This window comes from Cryptomeria japonica, chromosome 2, assembly GCF_030272615.1.
Source record: "Cryptomeria japonica chromosome 2, Sugi_1.0, whole genome shotgun sequence".
NCBI lineage: Eukaryota > Viridiplantae > Streptophyta > Pinopsida > Cupressales > Cupressaceae > Cryptomeria > Cryptomeria japonica.
This window is the reverse complement of record NC_081406.1, coordinates 179,993,658-180,009,029: the sequence shown is the minus strand read 5'-3', so window position 1 is coordinate 180,009,029 and position 15,372 is coordinate 179,993,658.

The window sequence follows — 15,372 nt, the reverse complement described above, 5'->3', positions numbered from 1 at the left end:
AATGTTGAGATCTCTAAGTCATCGGTCAACACTATTGACAATCAGCAGAACATTGAGATATCGACAAAAGCAGAAAAGGAACAAGATTAGACACAATCTGAACCAACAGGAAATGAAAATAAAAATGAGAGTAAGAGTGAAGATAAGGAAGAAAAAGTGGATAAAGAAGAGGTTAAGGATGGAAGCAAGGAAGAAGAAGTGGTTAAGGCAACTAAGCAGGTATCTGGAGAATAGAAGAAAATCATTGTAGTACCTAGCACTTCTTCCAGTACATCAACCGTAGATTACAGACTAACAAATGTCACTGATGTATTACTAGATTCAATAAAGAAGATAACAGAATGCAATGCCTTAGCATTTAAGGCTATTGATGATTCTTTACCAATTTGGAGATAATTGCACCGATGTGCAAGGTTGATCATATTGTTGGGTCTATAGGTAAATTGGACACATTGTCCAGCTTCATTTCTTCTAATATTCAAACTATAGATAAGATAAATGAGGAGACCATTCAGGAAAGGGTAAATAAGGAGAAGAATAATTTCTTTGACAAAACAATAAAGGACTATATAGGACATATTGGTTCTTTGTTACTAGCACTAAATTCCACCATTTTGGAATACAAGGAATTGTACAGGGAAGCATGCAAACCACACCATTTAACAAAAGATATTGATGAGAAAATAAAGAAGACACAAAAATAGATTAATGACATTGCTGACAATATGATTGGTTCTTCGGAACACATCAATTTTGGATCAAGAGATGGCAATTTATGAAGAGAAGATTGAGAAGTTGGAAAAGGAAAAGGCAAGGCTGAGAATGAAAACCCAGGAGTTAAAGAACAAACTTGGTCCTAGATTGGATAATTTGTTAACACACCGCAATGAGCTATCTAAGGCATCTATTCAAGGAGAAAGATCACTGGAGCAATAGATGCATTATCTCATTGGTATGATTAGACAAATAGAGACTATAATTTTTGATAGTACTAAGTTTTTGCAAGGTCTCAACTTAGTTTTGGCAGACATTTTCCAGATTGTACATAACCGGCTACAAGTTTCTAGGTAAAATTTTGAATTTTTTATTCTTTTGACATACTTCGTCATTGATGTCAAAGGGGGAGTATTGTAATGAGAAAAATATACAGAAGGAGATCATTTGCTCAAGACGAGCACTATTAGTTTTTGGACTTCATTTTGGATATCAGTTTTTGGATTTTTCTCATGAGTGTTTCCATCAATGCTAAAGGGGGAGATTGTTGGAATTATACACTCAGATGAGAATGGTTGATGTTGTCATTGATGGAAACTAATATGGTTCACAGGCTATACCGAAATAGATTTCATCTACTAGCACCGACAGTTACAACAAGGGTTATTCACCTCGGCATCCAGTTACACCAGAAACAAATCCTACCAGCTCTCCAAGCCGACTTGGAAATAATATTGTTTTGTATTGTAAATAAATTTGTATAGCCGACATGATGTATTGTAAAGACTCATATATGTATGAGATCTTGTAGGTCATTTTGAAATGTAATTAGGTAATGTAAGGAAGCGATATATGAGATGTTATAGGTTATGATAGCGAATAAACTATATATGAATTTTGATGTATTTATCTTATCAGAGAATAAGAGTAGAGCAGAGTGAAGCAAGGTTTATGGCAGTGGTATCAGATAGAGCTTAAACTGGTACTAAATCCAACATTATAGATGCCATTTTGAGTAGTACATTGTTATTGGATTTAACCATCCAATTGTAGTCAGTGGGACTCCTTTTTGTTGTTGAGTAGTGAGCTCTAGGCAATTGGCCTTCCTGCATGTGTAGGCCCCGATTGTACAAAGTAATATTTATTCATATTGGCCAATGAGTAAATATCATGGGTCACAAATCCCACCGAAGTTTTTCCCCTACGGGGTTTCCTTGCCAAAAATATATGTGTTATGGTGTGCATTGATGTGTATTCTTTTGTTTCTCTTTACTGCATTATTATTTGCTTACCAGTATATTAATTTGGGTTATAAAGTTACAAACAAGTTTAAATCTTTCATCTACCAATTAGATACTGATTCACCCACCCCTCTCAATGTCTTTGGGACAAACCAAGTATCTAACATATATGTGGAAAACCCAAATGGGAAAAACCATGGTGAGATGGGACTCACAAGTTAACTATCTACACTAATAGATAACTGACTGGTTAAGGTCTACAAAAGTGCTCTACTAGGAGGGAATCCTATTAAAAATCCCAAAGCTCTGTTAGGAGATATACCCTGTTAAAATTAGTACCCTGTTAGGAGTAACCTTAGTAAAGGATTTTAGAATCTAAACTAATGGATCACCTTGTTAAAGGATTTGTACAATGAATCTTGTTAGAGATTACCCGTTTAGGGGATTTGGCTGTTGTAGTGATTAGAAAACAAAGGTGGTGTGATCTAGAAGTAGCACAACTTGCTTGAATAGATCCTCTTCTTCTCAATCAAAACTGCATCACCAACATATTTTGCAATGCCTATTGGCATTCTACACTCTTATAAGAATGGTTTATGAATGTTTGTGTTGTCATTGATGGCAAACTGATTGACAAACTGATAGGCAACTGACTGGCATTCACCGCCATTAAGATTTCTACATACACCGGCATGCACCGACACCGACAGACACTTACATCGACACTTAGATTACATCAGCAACAGTATACCAGCACTCAAGATGACATGGAAATATCTTTTATTGTAATCTAATTATCTTTTTGTAAGCCAACTTGGTATATTGTAAAAGACTCATATATGTATGAAGTCTTGTAGGTCATGTTGGGACCTTTAAAATCTTGAGGGTTTAGGGTCTTTGCTTTTTCATGAAAAAATTTAGAAAATTAAACCTTTCTAGTGCATTGTTGTAATTCATATTGAACTTCAACCCTTGAACCTTTTTGGTTCAAGGTTCAAGGTTCAACTGTTTCTCTTACGTGAGTCGTGGCTTTGTAATATTTTTTAATAAGCAAGTGAGAATGTGTTATGTCTGTTTTGAACCATTTGCAAATCAGTTCAAGGTTCAAGGTTCAAAATGTCCCTTTCTTTTTATTAAAAGTCTTTTCTTGTTGCCTTTCCACTTAAGTGGAAGGGTCTGTGCATCGTCAAGAGGGGCCCCCTTTTAAGTCTAGGCCTGGGCGGGTTTTGATAAATTTTAATTTTTCCTAAGTCCTATGTCTTTTCTTATGTATCTATTGGGTTTCCTAAAAGATCAAGGAAGTTTCTTTAGATCTTGCGGCTGTTGCTATACCATAACATAAAAGTGCTCGATGGTTATCACCTATGACTTGGCGACAAACCACTAGCGGTGAACCATGGCCGATAGTTAATGCAAGAAGTTTAGGCAAATAAAGATCTGAAGGCATTTGGGGAGGCATCAAAGTTTTATGAACAATGCAATGGCAGGTGTATAGTCTGGGCCCAGATCAGAACCATCCTCTCTGCATAGTCCAAGGAAACAATTTCAGTTGCCAGTGCCATCGGGTATCCATAGAGGCTTTTTCATGCTACACCGATGACCCGATGGAAAGGCCCAGGCAGACCTTTTATCCCACATTGGCCACGGAGAGGAACACTTTTGCATTTAAATCCAAAACCCCCACACATATCAGGTGTCAAAGCTTAAAGACTTTTGACAAAGTGGTAGCTTAGCTTTGGTGGGCCCCTCGCATGCCTGCGCATCTCAGAACGGCCTAATTTTGCAGTAAAAGGGCAGATTAACTAGCTTGCAAGTCCAAGAAGATCGGATGATGGTGCGAAAGATTTGATGGCCATCGCTATACCGCAATAGGAAAATACTCAACTATTAATAGCCATGACTTGGCGACTGATGAGGTGGCACACGCGGACACATGGTGACATCATGACACAAGAGAGAGCCACTTAGGAGAGGCTAATGGTCGAGCAGATCACTGAAATCCAATGGCGGATCCGAGGCAGATCAATGGTGGGGTGAAATTTTGAGGATAACCATGACTATCATTGTACCATAGTTGTGAAGTGCCCGAAATGAATACCCTTGCGATAGGTGGCGCCGAGGTGGACTTTGAGCATATGATGAGGTGCCATGTGGTGCCACACAACTGATAAGGTGGAAGGTCCAGTGGTAACACGAGGAAAATAGGTGGTGTGTCATCAAAATAAACATCAAGCAGATCTTGGTTTCAATGGACCTCTAAATAGACTCGTTGAAGGCATCAGTTTTATCAACATGAAAGGTGTCGATGAAACTAGGGTTTCGATAAAACATGAAAGTGGCTTGTCGAAGGGGAGGTTTGACCGAAAGATGGAGGCTTAACAAACCAGAACAAATGGTGGGTCATGTGGCATTGACATGGTAGGTGAGGCTGCGCTTAGGGGGATCAAGTGACAAACTAGAGGTTGATGCATGGCAGACTTGAAAGACAGGTGGTGCTGAGGTAGATCACATAAATGAATCAAGGAGTGCCACATGGTGACACGCGATAGAAGGAAGTAGATCAGCCATGGTTAACAGTCGGGTAGATCAGGGCAGATCAAATGGTGATGCAAAAGATCTGATGGTAGTCACTATACCGCAATGAAAAGATGTCTGCCAAATTATCATCGCGACTTGGCAACTAAGCATGTGCAGAAATGGAAAGAAGCCTAGGCATTAATAATTGAGCAAGATGAGGGAAGATCTACAACCATCACTATACTGCTATATGAAGGTGCTTGAGGGTTATCCCTGGTGACTAATGACATGGCAGTTGCAGTGGCGGTCTAGGTGGGCTCGGAGCAAACCAGGAAGTGAGACATGGTGAGCCTGCCAGAGGAGAGAGTGGCCCAGGTGAATTAACTAGTGGGCATGTCAAGAGGGATCTAACAATTGGATGGATGATCTGATGGTGGTCACCATGCCGCAATGGAAAGATGCTTGATGGCTAAGAGGCGTGACTTGGCGACTAAGCGGTGGGACCTATAGGAAGAATAGTTCGAAGGAAGTAAAGAATAAGCAAGTTCAAGGAAGATAGACAATTATCACCATACCGCAAGATGGAGGTGCTCAAATGTTAATGGCCCTGACTTGGAGATTGGTGAGGTGGCAAGATAGGTGGGGTCCAGAGGGACTCATGAGCGAACTAGGAGGTGACATGTGGCTGAAACCTATGTGGGAAAGTATGGTTAAAATATAGTTTAAGACCGTGGTGAAAAGGCAAAAGCTTGAGTGACCAACCTGTAGAGGGATTGATGGCTGGGGGTTGAATTTATGCCCAAATATAGATTTGTCATGTATTTTTGAAAAGCTCTCAATCTGAGGAATCTAATTCTGTAGTCAAGTGTAGCCCAGGGCAAGTATTTTTAGGGCAGTGACCTTGGGATCTCATAAGTTATTTCTCAGATAGAAGGTGATGATTTCCTGCAGGCCAAGTGCGATAGTGGTTAATGCCAGTAGCTAAGGTAAGTAGTTACGGTGACAAACTAGTGGTAGTAATTAAGTTTTTAAAGGCTAGAGACCAAGTGATGGAGCCCGTTTCTAAGCAAATTACTCAGGAAAGTTAAAGGGCGTGCTAGTTTCCCATGATCAGATGGTTGTTGCTATACCGCAACAGAATTACATCTGAACTTTAAAGGCCACAACATGGTGACTAAAGGAAAGGTACTTAGAAAGATGACTTCTTGATCCATTGGTGCCAAAAATTTTAAATATTCAAAAGAAATAGTGGTAAAGATGTGCAAAATCCCATTAGATTTTGTTCAAAGTGAAAAGTTGGTGAAAGGTATTCAAGGCGATCTACATAGGACATAATGGTGCGTGGCTCTATGTTTTCTTAAATAAGAACTCATCAATTCTCTGGTACAAGATGATCCACTGGCATTATGAAGCTGACGGTGATTGTATCTAATTTTGGGTAATAGGAAATTACCCTTTCGGCCATTTTCCAAATGAATGCCCAATTAATTAATGAAGCATGCATCCCAAAAAGAATGTTAGATTTCTCCCTCAACTACAATGGAACAAAAATATAACTTTTGCAATAAATGACTATTAGGGTAAGATTTTTCTTCTATGTAGTCTGAAGCTTGTTGCATCTTGAATTCTATAAAAAGATACCAAGGGTACCCAGAAAAGGGGGACACAATTTTTGTAGCTAAACTCTGGCAAAATTAATACAGGCCTTTGTCTTAGCAATTTCTGAGTCAAATATGAAGTACTTGTAACCTTCTGACAGAGGAATGAAATATACAGTTCAGAGAATTTAAATTCAGATTTGTATTGTCTCTATGTCATTGTACCAGTATTCATTCCATTTAAGTAATCAAGGATTGCTTATTTGAATGATTTGCTAGGCATCTAATGAAGTTGTTTTGAGTCTTTTCTTAAGGAGTAAAATATAAATATACTTTGAACAAAGTCATTGATATCAATATTTCTGGTGTGGATTTGATGATGAAGTCTGGTGCAAATTAGGACTCTATGTATGTCAGGCATATTCGGAGTTGATAGATCAAGAACTTGTGATTTGTGTACTAGTTTCTCTTGTCAGGTTGCAATTTGTTGTAGATGAGTCTATTGCTCAGATAAGGCACTAGTTTATCTGTTGGTTTTGTTGTATTTTGTGATCCTTTTTTAAAAGGTCAAATCAATTTTCTATATAGATTAGTTGTACTGGTCAGTAACGAAAGTTTAAAGTAATTTACATTGGTTTTGTGCAAACCATTTACTATTTTTTGTGAGAAAATAGTCTTCAAAAGGGTTCACTTGTCCTAGCTTTTATAAGCTTAAAGTGTAGGAGGTTTCCTAATTTTGGAACCTCATATTGTTGTCTTTGTTTCAAAATTTTGTTGTTCTCTTCCATTGCAGCACAGAGGTAGTAATTTTCACTTTTAAATAGAAGAAATAGAAGTTTTTGAAATGGAGAACAACAAAATTGGCAACTCTATTGGGGACTAATCTAAAGATCTCTGGTATAGATTGTTGAATCAGATTGTAAGTGAGTTTCCCCATCTGAGTGACCACAACAAAAATGGTGACTCTGCTAGGGAATTGTCAATTAAGATAAGTCTTATACTACAAATCTATGTCTTTATTGCATGAAAGTGTTGAGATCAAGTTCCCTCGGCTTCAGTCTGAAAATTATTGAGCTTATCTTTCTAAAAGAAATCCTTGATCTATCTCATAGCATCTTAGAATACTTTTTATATTTTTTCTAAGGATCAACAATTTCATTCTCAAGTGTCTTGTAAGTGATTCATTGTGTTAAACTATATATTTTATTCCCAAGATATTGGGTGGCAACTCTGAAGTAAAAAAAGCAATGTTCTTTTAGAAAAAATCATAGTCACTTCACAAGGTTAGCAAGATGAATAGGAGAAGAAATACTAGGTCTTATATGAAGAAAAATCCTCAAGAGAAGTTGCATGAAGGGTTACTTGAACCGGTCAAGAAGGGATGGAGAGGAATTGTTATTCCTGAGCAGTCAAATCAGTCATGGAAATAAAAGAGTAATCAAACGGGTAAGTCTACTGAGCGTCCCATATATGCAAGGTCCAATGCCTCTTCTCATGATTCTGACCATGATATTAATGATTTTCATGCTGGCCTATTTGGCACTAATGATGATATCCAAACCTTTCACCAAAGATTGTCTAATACTAGCATTTTTGGGAGAGATAGGCATAGTGCAAGTAATAAAGCAGGTTCCATTCCCAAAACTATGGAAGGAAATATCAGCCTGATTGATATGGACCAGTTAAATGTGTCTGATTCAGAGGAAACCTTGCTAGACCAAGACGAAGTGTCTCAGGAGATTGAGGTTCTAAATGAGAGAATACATCAATTGATTGCCATAAGAAAAAAGAAAGAAAAGGAAAAGGAGAATTAAACCAAAGCCAAACTCATTGAAAGAGATAGGTTATTAAGACACATTACAGAGCTTGAGTTGTTTGCTCAAGAAGAACCTAGGAGTAAAGAGCAAGGTCCTGCTATTAGACAAATCCTTGATCCTAAAATTGTTTATGTACCTAAAGTTGTATCACAACCTAGTAGGGAGGTTCACAGTGATCCCCAACCTGCCAGACCTGTTATTGACAAAGGGAAGCAGAAAATTGTAGAGAATAGATTTGCGGTTCTAGTGTCAGGAAGTGCAGAAGGACCCCAGGGAATGATGTCACATGAGATTGAGGTAGAAAGGATAAGGAAAGAAAATGAAGACCTACAAAGGGAGTTAGAAAAGGCTGAAATAGAAGCACTTAATGCCAAGTTTAGGAGAAAGATACGATTCTTGAATGCTCCTCCTATAACTTTCCCACCTGTAGATCATAGTAATCCTACGTCCCAACATACTTCTGCCTCTTTGTTGAACACTCAACAAATGATACAAACAAGTGCTATCCCACCCGTTAATCAATCTAAAAACACTACCCCAAATAATTCTTCTATTCCTCCAAGTGCATTTCCAGCAAATCAAACCAGTCATGGATTACCCCATAATCAAAGCCATCAAAATCCTAGAGTTGGCGGATCAGGCCCAAGGGTGAATACTGGAAACAACTTTATTGGAAATTGGTTTCAAAGGAGACCGATAAATGTTGTGTTGTATAGGCCATTGTATTTTGATGCAATTCCCGGATATCCAAACCATGTCCCTATTGAAATGAGGGATAAACTCCAAAAATTTGTTGGGAACAATGATGTCGGTGTTGAAGAACATCTAAAATATTTTGGTGACATGATTAATGACTATGAAATTGCACACGGGGATGTCATCATGTAGCTGTTTGTGCAATCTTTGATTGAGGATGCTAGAGATTGGTATAGAGGGTTATGTTGTTCTCAAATTCTAATTCCCCCTATCCTCTCTGTAAGAAAATTTGATAACTCTGCTCACATATGAAGAGGACAACAAGAAAATAGAATTCCAAAATAACATATAACAAGGTTTTAGCAAAACCTTCTACACTTTGAACTTATCCAAAGCTCAGGTGGGTATACCTTTTGTGAATACTTTTACACTTTTAAACTGAGATCCATAGTAAACCAATGCTAAAAACCTATGGACTTCATCATCTCAATAAAACTAAAACATTAAAGAAAACTTGTGCTTATTTTCAGTCTTGATCCCAAGAAAGATAGAAAGAATTCCACAACTGATATTAGTGCCTTATCCAGGCTACAGAGTCACCCAATTTAAACAAGAGTTCCAAAGCTGAACATTCTCATACATTTCATCACTTTGGCTTTCAGACATATATATAAGTTCTTTCCATTTAAACTAAAATCATTTATCAAATTCAAAGCAACAAACAATTGATTTAGTGACAAAGATATTTCACGCATATTTATTTCCTCTCCTGAAGAGAAAAACCAGAAACATATCGATAAGATTTTCTTACAATCTATATTCAATTGAATAACCCTAAATTATTCAAAAGAAACTAGCAAAATAATGAATGTACACTAGAAGACAATGAAGATTTAGGCTCAAAAAGTTTTGATCTATATATTCATATTCATTTTAAAAATCTTACATAACTTAAGGTAATTTTGAAATAGCCAGAAAACCCTAGATATATTTTAGAAGAGTTTCTTTACAAATTCTTGTGATGATTTTTCCTAAAGTCCTGATATCCATTTATAATCATATGGATGCAAAACAAGCTTCGGACTTCCCTAGGAAAAGTTTGTTACAACCTTGATTCCTACTGAAAAGAAAAACAATTATTTCATTCCTAACGGCTTTTCAGTTTGTTATTCCGATACAACATCTTCTAACTATTCTTAGACTTCCTCTTCTTGCACTGCATACTTGCTTTTCCATTCTTGGAACATGTCATCACCAGACCAGGGGAAGTTAACAATTTTCTTCTTCAGTTTGTTTAACCTTTTCCATGTGATTCTTAATTGCCTAACATCTGTCTCCAAAAAACCATAATGTGACTTCACTTTCTCAATTTCCTCAATTGTTTTAATAAATAAATATGTGTCATCTGTATTAATGACCTCATTTACTCATTGAGACAAGTTATATCCCAGCTCATCAAGCCATCCCTTTTCATATTTCAGCTGACTTGGACCAACAAAACCCCCGGGAAACAATTCATACTTATGATTAGCATATTCTCTTCTATACAAGTTGGCTTTTCTCTTTACACCGGCCCTTTCTTCTACTAACCTAGTCATGCCTTTTAATAACTCACAAGTGGAATTGATTTTGGCATCAGCCTCTACCTCTTCATGAGATGAACACATAAGTTCCAACTCCACTTCCCTAGGCATCCAGTTATTCAAAATTGGCTCCAGAGTAGCCTTTGTTAGGGTTTCAAGCAGATCTGAAGCAAATATGAACTAACAATTATATGCAGATCTAAATACAAAAGATACAGGAATAAAATAGGACATAGATAACACAAAGATTTAACATTATTCACCCAGAATGGGTTACATCCACCATACACATTCATCCAATCTTTCTTATTATCCAGCAAAAATAGTACATAAACCTCTCTATGCCTTAAGCATCCTAGCTGCTTATAACATGTGTTTTTAGGGCAACAAACAAAGTTGGCCTTTTTAGGGTTTTATTACAATGTCAGTTTTCATAAAAAAAAATGTACTGAGTGTACAATACTTTGTTGATCAATTGCCACATATCAACAACCTTATCTTCTTTAAAATCAGTCAAAATATCCAAAATTATTTTCATATAAATGTATAAAATAGAGGCTCCTACTATGTCAGCAAATTTCAAAATTGTGCCTCTGACCTTTTCTTCATATTTACTTGCAAACAAGGCTTGAGCCTGTTTTAACTTTTTCATTTCATCTTGCATGGTTTCTGTTGCTTGAAAACCAGAGGTCATAGGAGAAGGGGGAAATTCAATGATGGGACTAGTGGGTGCAGGTCTTGCTGCAGAAGAAGCAATCATTAGGGTACAAGATTCACCTCTCTTGTATTGCCCTACCAATTGATTCTTTAATTTGGCAATGATACCATCCCTATTGACTATCTTCCCTTTTGCCTCATTATAACCCTTTAGAACTATCTCTAGTTTTACCTAGAGATCAATCTTCTCCTTGGCTTCCTTCTTAGCTACTGCCACACTGAATTTTGTTGTTTCTAGAACTGTGCTGGCAGCTTCTACTACCTCTGTTTCCTACACTCTTTTAACAATCATACCTCCGAGGTAGCTAGATTCTGAAGTGTCCTTCCTTCTTCTACTCTCATCCCTCCTTAGGGACCGCATGACCAAAGTAGCATTGTCCTTGCTGAATATCACTCCTTCCAAGGGTTCTGTTTCTTTCCTTACTGCTTCAAGCACTAAGGCATCTGCTATGTCCCACTCAGGAAGAATTAGTACACCAAATTTTTCTACCATTTCTCTCCCCTTTTCAAGAGTAATGGTTTTGAACTCTGTCATCATTTCTTATTTTATTTATTCCTCCAATGCAGCTGCATCTTTGTGGGGCTGTTCATTCTTCCTCTTCTCACATATTGCTTTGAATTATTCAATGTTTTGCCTCCAAACAAATTGCATAAAGGATCCTATTGTAACAAAATTATTATTAGCCAGGAACTTCTCACTAGCTTGTTTGATGGCAGGGTCTAACTCCTTTCCTTTAAACTCATCTGCAGTCAAGTTCATCTCAACACACGGTGGCTCTTTAGGCATTCCCTCTTGTGTTTCCTCACAAGTGTAGGCAACCTCCCCTAGACTCCCTAGCTGCAACAACTGCTTAGCCACCATATGTTCATCTCCCACATGGATTGGGGACTAGGATGGGGAATATAAATGTTCACCTCTTTGTACCTCTTTTCCCACCCTTTGCCTTTTAGGGGAGTCTTGGATGTCAATGAGATCTTCTATTGCTCTTTTCCCTTTTTAAGTAGAGGGCTCACTAGTTACCAGCACTAACACACTGTACTTTGGCCTCTTGTGCATCACATACTCACCTAGAGGGATGGCCTTAGCAAAGGAAGGCTTGGCTAAAACCAACTTAGCCTTTTCAGGATCATTTCTCATTATAGCTTCCCTCTTCTCCTTCAAGGTTTGCATTAAATCTTCAAAATACAGCATCAAGAATTCAACCTTCTCCTCAAAAGGAGTAAAACTAGACAAAGGGTCATAACCAATATCAAATTGGTGAATAAAATCAAGATCCCTTTTGTATGCTATCCATTTCTCTTTCTTCAATTCTTGCTCATCTAGATTGAACTCATTTCTCATCAGATCCTTAGGAAAATGGAACTAGTGAGCTCTCCCTTTACATATGGCTCTCTTTCTGAACATGCCATTAACAAAATCTTCAGGGTTAGCAAACCTTGACACTACAGTAGACAACTTGTAGGGTTGAAAGAAATCATCAAAATGTTTCCAACCACCCTTGGTGATTACAAACCGATGTGCAATGGTGACAATTGGGAAAATGGTCCCTTTCCCCCTATTTGTTAATTTTGCCTCTTGCACATCCCTGATTTGCCTGGTGACCTCTATAATTCCTATCCTCAATGAGACTTGATAGGGGAGCAAGTATGGAGTTCCTCTGAATCCATAAACTCTAAACATAGTATAAACAGGGTACAAATATATATCACCCCAGTTATGCACAATATAGATACCTTCAGCAAATTCTTTAGGCCTCAGGAATTCTAAGAGAGCCTTAGGAATCCTAGAGTTTTGTGGGCACAACAGGATCCTAAGCCTAGATGCAAAACATTTATCAAACTTCAAGTAACTTGCATCCTCTCTGTCACAAGAAAAAAATTGTGCTTCACAATTGCACAAGCATCTCTTCACCATCCTTCTCCTTAACCAAGTCCATTTCCATAGAAAAATAATCAACACCTTTAAATAAAATCATATGCATAAGAAGAGAATACAACCCAAAAGGTATTTCTACCTTAGCATTTTTTATCCCTACCAGCCATGCATGAATTGCATCAATGAGATATGGTGCAAAATCAAAAGTTCCTACCAGAGAGGGGTTCAAAATTTGTGCTATCATTAGCATATAGTGAGTTGGCATGGTTGTTTTAGCATCTTCCCCAAAAATATGACATAGGGACCAATACATCCGTTTAGCCCTCAAAGTGAATAAATTTAGAGAGAAACGTTCCATGGTACTAGGGCCTACAATAGTGAGTCCTCCTATTTTGACAAAAAATTCTTTCAAAGGGCCACTCCTGAGGTGATCTCTCTGCACATTATAGACCTAGGCAAGTCTATCAATATTGATAGGCTCTAGATGATTTGACACCTCACTGAGTCTAAACACTTTCCTAAATTCATCATCATTTATCTCAATTAAAGCTCCCCCATTTACATTTCTAACACATCTCGCAACAAGGTCATAATTATTTGCAATCTGGATTAACAAGTCCACATCCATGAAAACCCCAGGGACTATGAGCTTTGCCACATCTAACTCCCATATACTGTTCATTGGAGTAGGGGAATGTCTTTGGCCAAATCCCACTTTGAAGAGTACTAGACCTGATATCTTTATCTGTGAATCTCTTAATCAATTTCCTTTATCATATAAACTGTCTCCAATTCTTAGACGAGGGGCCTTGGGCACTAATTCTTTCATTTTGGCAACAAAATTAGTAGACATGGTTAATTGTTCTAGAAAATCATCACATATGGCTCTATCTTGATAATTTACCTTCCCTGTGAAATTTCTTTGCAGTGCCATTTTGAAATTACAACTCTTTCAATTAAGACTTAAGCAAAACTCTAAGAAAATCAAGCCCCCAGGGATATCAATTCAAATTGTAATTGTTAAGCAATGTGCAAAATTTACTTGTTGCCTGAAGAAATTTACTCTGCCCAATGGTTCCTCTACAAAACTCTTTGAAATGACCCTAAAATTCTGTTGATGTGAAGCTTAATACGACAACTGAGCATTGAATTGAAACATTAATCTACATGCTTCGACAATCAATTCGCAATTGAATTCGAAAATTGGCTCCAACGGACCACAAGGAAAATTCTAAGTGTCTTGGCTTTTCGTTGTTTCGTGAAGGTTAAAAACCTCACATATTTACCATGCAAAACAATACCGTCCATCGTATCCTAAAGAACATGCATGTTCTTTAGCTTACCTGGGTCATCTTGCTTAGAAACGGGCCCCACCTTCCTTTCATTGTTTCACGAAACATAAATCTCACACATCTCTTCCATGCAAAACAGCGCTGATTGTTGGATCTTCTACCATCCACGCGATCTATACTATCCATCGTGACCACTAGTCTTTTTAACTAACCACATGAAACCGTCACCGCTAATGGTTTTCATTGTTTCCCAAAGGTTAATCACCTTGCATCTTTGGTCTGTGAAACAACGCTCATCGTTGGATCACTTTCGAGATGTGTGGCCTTTAAAATCCTTTATCCTTCAAAGTGGACCCTCTACGCAGAATTCCCTTGCCCTATTGATTTCTGACAAATAGCTCCTATGTGTCAGCCATTCATTCATTCAAGCTCTCCATCAGACTCCACATCTAAACTACCACATGTTTTATTTAACCATCAATTTCATCATAATCGCTGCTCAATCGAAGCGGGCCCTTCATGATCCTTTGGAGCCACGTGTCCTACCGACAGATCACCTTTTTTCCTAGCTAGACATCCAACTCTATTGCAACATCATCCGCCATGTAACAACTAGCTCCTTTTTGCCACTTCACGAAGGGTAAACTTCATGTTGCTTCTAGTTGTGAAACAACACAGGCCGTCTGATCAACTCCAAGTTGATTGATCTTTAAAAACTAGGAACTGTCTATCTGTCGGGCATACCATCCTTTCACTATTTCACGAAGGATAAAATGCATGCTACTTCACCAAATGAAATAGCACGGACCGTTGGATCTATCTTAAGATGTACCCCTTTTACCTTACAAGCAACCCTTTCACTAGGCCCACTACCTTTTTGCCATCTTTTCGCCACTTTGCGAAAGATAAATCTCTAGTAGCTTTTCTTTGCAAAACAACGCGGTCCGTTAGATCCATCGGGAGATACTCTTCCTTTAGCCTTCCTTGTGACCACTTTACTGAGGCCCGCGACCTTTTCACCACTTTGTGAAAGGTAGGCTTGACACATCTTCCCTTCATGAGATCGTGCACACCGTCAGATCAACTAGAACCTGCACGATCTTTAAGAAGACCGACAAAGAAATTAAACTTAGGGGAAGGCATAAAAATAAAACATATTTAAGGACCTTCCTAAGGCATATCTAAAAAGGGAGGACCTCTTTTCACGATGGAGCTACCCTTCCACTTAAGTGGAAAAAGTAACACAGAAATAGAATGCATGGACTTCAAGATAGAAAAGGGAAAATTGCAGAACCTTAAACCCTTAGACCAAAAACCCACA